The sequence below is a fragment of the Ceratina calcarata genome, unplaced genomic scaffold (assembly GCF_001652005.2).
Source record: "Ceratina calcarata isolate Rehan_Ccalc_2016 unplaced genomic scaffold, ASM165200v1 scaffold294.2, whole genome shotgun sequence".
NCBI lineage: Eukaryota > Metazoa > Arthropoda > Insecta > Hymenoptera > Apidae > Ceratina > Ceratina calcarata.
Genome location: NW_017151812.1, coordinates 38,849 through 43,509, shown reverse-complemented (window position 1 = coordinate 43,509; position 4,661 = coordinate 38,849).

The following is a 4,661-nucleotide window of genomic DNA, read 5'->3' as shown; positions in this document are numbered from 1 at the left end:
TAAGAACCAGCGAGAGAACGTTCGCCGGGTCGTAAAGGGATCCGTAGTCGCGGGTAGAGATTATTCCTAACCCATCTGCATTTACAATTTCGTATTTCGTGAGACCGCGGCGAGTTAGTCTTGGCCTAGTTTCCACAGTTGGACAAACATCGCTCCCTGAACTTTGAATTACTGCTTTCTACGGGTAGCCAGCCAGCTCCGCAGTTTCTCGGGAAAACAACCGCCAACAACTTCCTCTCGTTACAAATCCCCGTCGATTATTGTCCGCGAGACATCGCGCTCTATGTAAAAAGAAACAAACTTCCCCGGCCCGTCACCTTGGCCGATTATAAACTATAAATAAAACAGCGTAAAAGTGTGGTAAAAAATTTTAAGTACCGCGCCAAGTTCAGAAATTGAGTACCGAAAAATCTTCACCGTCTTCCGAGAATCTTTTAGGAACTCGCTCGGGAATCGAAAGGTCTCGACTGTTTGACATTTAACTTTGAAATCGGGAGAGGCAAGAAAAAGAGGCTCGTGGAAAATAGTGGCGACGGGTATAGAAATCGGAACGCTTAAGGTTGTTTTTCAAGCCGTCGTACTTACGTCCCTTACGTAACTACGGCTGCACGCGCGTTTGCGCGACCGTGTGTACGCGATACACGCCACTCGTTCAGTGATTCCGTTGAGAATATACTTCGACCGTTCGAGGAAGTTACGAAAAGGGACGTTCCTATCTTTAATAGATCAAGGCTGCACCATCGACAATTACGTTCATGCATTTTTATATAAAATTCAAATCAATTATGAGAAATTCAAATCTTGCATTTAATGTCGACAATTCAAATACTGGTTTAAACAATTACAAGTTTAAATTCTCCTCGTGGAGAAATGCAGAGAAATCATAAAAATTGATACAAATTCTTGCGTTACTGAAAAATCTAACGTTAGACTGGAAACGCGAGGCGTGAATCGTGTTTATCGGCCGTTCGCTGTGCGACGACATTGGAGGCCGTGCACCGGCGATAATGCACGCTCGTTATCAGCCTCCGGAGGAACCGGCGGAGCTCCCCAGGCGGACGCCTTATCGGCCCGCTATCGATGTAACATCGGATAAAACCACCGTTCGAGAAACACTCAAGCCGTCTCGAAAAAAAAAAAGGCGACGGCCAATGGAGAAGAGAAAAAAAATGTTAGATTGCTAGACGTCGGGCTGCGACCCGCGAGTGCAAAGCAAACAATTGCGTCGGTCTCTTTGTTTAGTTTCATCGTCGTGACGGCAGATTAGGCGATTCAGAAAAAATTCATAGAAATAATTCTTAATTATTTTACAAGAGAATTATTCATTTTAATCTCGATGGGAATTCGAAAATGATTTTTAACACTAAAACTGATAACTTTTTTTATTACTTCATTCGAAATCAGTGTCAATATATGAACTGCTAAAAATGCTATGGGAGATTCGTATGGGACGTTAACACGTGAATCTAGAAAGTTTCACGGTAGTGACGTAACAATTTGAAACAGTTCTTTGTATTACGATTTCGAAACGGAAATGTTTATGACAGCGACGGTGAGTTTGATAGAAAAATAAATTCCAATTCTTTCGACATGAAACTGTTAAAATAGGTAAATCCTGTTACGCAAAAAACTGAACGACACTCCGGTCGATGTTGAAATTTCACATTAATTTAGAATCTTAAATGCAAGAAAAATGCAGAATAAAATTGATCTTAAACGATGAACGAGCGACTTCTTAATGGGCAATTAGACTTTATTATAAATGAAAAGAAATTAAGACTTCTGCCTCTCTTCGAGTCTCGTCGTCAATTGCCTATCTTCATGAAAGATTGTCTATTTCTAGAATCCCACATTAATCTTATCATTTTAATACTCTCTTCTAACAATATCAATTAAAATAAGTTCACTACTTAGAATATTAAATGTGTAATGATAGTTTTAATGGGAAGTATAGTCAAGGATTATGTTACAAGATTTTAGTCGATCCTATTGCGAAAGGTCAAGCTCGACAACTTTCCTAACACGTTTTACCAAACGACGATGTCATTTTATCAAATATGACAGAATTCTAATCTCAGCCAGCCATAAAACACCAATAATACAGCCACTCTAAGTACCATAATGACCGACGACAAACGAAAATCAAACTAAAAAAAAATGTGCTTTAATTCACACAATTAAAAAGACTTTGATTTGAAATTCGCAGGCGTCAACAATCGTTCCCAATTCCGAGAGCTCGGCTCGGATTCGTTTCAATCAGTAACAATATCTGCGGATTTAAATTTCCAAGCGACGTCGACCAGTCGTTAAATTTGAATTTGTAATAAGAACTGACTCGATGCGAGGGACATTTCCACGGCAGGAGAAGAGCCGCGTAGCACGGCCAATCATGCGTACACAATACATTTCATTTTCGAAGTAACAAGAAACCCGATGAAGGGAAACCTTTGCATAACCGAGTATCATTCAGAAAAATAATCTGAATTCCCCCCTTGGAAAATATGATACAAAGCTTCAATGTCGAAAATAGTAAAACAGTGAATTCTTCGCTTCCTATTATTTCCAAGGGTTCCTATAAAATTGTACTTGTAATAAAGTAACAGAAAAATGGAACAAAGTTTCAATATCTAAAATCCAACGTAGAAAATGTATGAAACAATAAATTGTTCTATTTAATATTTATATATAATTGCATCAGTCATAGAAAATTCTGAAATGACTAAAAACCGTGTAAATGAAATGGTGTGCCGAAAAAAGTTGTAACGCGAGCAGGTTTGAGAGGCGGTTTTACAGTAAGTAAGTAAGTAACTAGTTACCGGTGAACTCGGTGCACATTCGTCGTCGATAGGGCCGGATATTTTTAGAATGTATTCTATTTCAGAGAGGTGGGCTCGCGGTACGCTCGGCCGATATTTGTCGCGCGTACACGCGCCTCGCTATTTACGGGAGGAATCGAAAGTGAATAGGAATCCGGCTTGACTTCTCACGGACCGTCCACCTTGATTTCATTCACTAGCATAACCGACATACGTGTACCCACGGTGGCCCGAACTCAAGCGAGGCTACACGAGCCGCGTGCCACTTTCCATTGGCCCAAGATAAAACTTCAATTATTTAACGAAAATACGAATCGTAAGTATTGCTCGCTATTAAAACCGTAGCAACGTGACAAAAAAAAGTTATAACGTTGCCAGAGATAAGATCGACATGTTTATTATATCTACACTATCTTATCTTAGAACAGTATTTGTTTACGAGAGAGAGAGAGAGAGAGAGAGAGAGAGAGAGAGAGAAATTGCAATTGACGGTGAATTACGATGAGGGCAGTTATTGCAACTGTTTCAGCAATTTCATTGGAGCCGATGAAAGAATGCGATCTCGCTCGAAGGGGAGCGAGGAGGAATAAGTTTATCCCGGGGCATAAATTGAACTCGAGGAGGGAGGGAAAGAGAGAGAGAGAGAGAGTGAGAGAGCGCACCAACACACCGGCGACCCACTCCCGGTCCCCGATCTGACCTCGCGCGCACATTCGTTCACGAACCTACCTCACTTTGCCCCGCGACAGATGTAAACAAAACCGTGGCGTACCATAAAGACCCACGGTTACCGAAGTTACCGAGGTAAACAGCGAAAAACAGGAAAGGTAAAAGTTAATACCGCTCTCATTTTGTATTAAACGCAAACGGCAGCAGTGAAAACGGCTTGACGCACGCGAGACGCATAAACGCGACGTTCGTTCGACCGTTACACAAATCGCGACGAGATTCAATTTATAGACTCGGATTCGACGTAATAAAAATTCGAAATAAATTCCATAGGTACTCACATAACGAAGCGTACACGATGGACGGACGACGGGCAGCAAGTGACACGATACCGTGAACTGAGGCCTCGAACAAGATCAACACTTGCACTGGGTTATACACGTGTATCACACGTCACTGGTTCCGAGTGAAATCTCAGCTAGCTATAGTCTGTCACCGGACGATGATACACCACGAATCGGAGAACGGTCACGAATCCTGGAGCACCGGGTACACGGCCGGCCTCGCCTCTCGCGAAACCACGGCAACCCGTCCGCGCGCGTCGTTTTCCCGTACTCGCGAGCGCACCACCGTCGATTCCCTTCAGCGAATATACTCGTTACACCAAAAACGTAACTCCGCGTGCGTCTCACTCGACGATAAACACGACGCCGGGTTTGATAACTCGCGATTAGGCGGGGTACGGGGGGAGGGTGGGAAGTGGAAACTCTCTTCGACGGAGAGACACCAGGCACCAAGGGAATCGATGACGTGCCTCGTCAGCCGTAACGCGAGAACGGCCAAACAAAACAGACCAGAAGACGTATTTTGGAGCGTATATTACGCACACGTTACAAACTCCGCTCACCGCTGAGAGTGCAAGCGCGCGACTGCGGTGCCCGACGCCGCTTATGCGCCGGCGGACTGCTTCCTGACTCGGCCGACGTCCTCGACAGTGCCGCCACGGTCGAGCCACTGCCCTATCGCGCAAACGAAATTCGGTGCGAGCACCCAAACGCCGCCGTTTTTCCTTTCTTTTCCCAATCGCTATCGCGTAACGACTCCCAGCGCTCTCATCGGAATCGACCGATAAAAAATATTACCAGGCTACGCGACCGATCTATAATAATAATAATA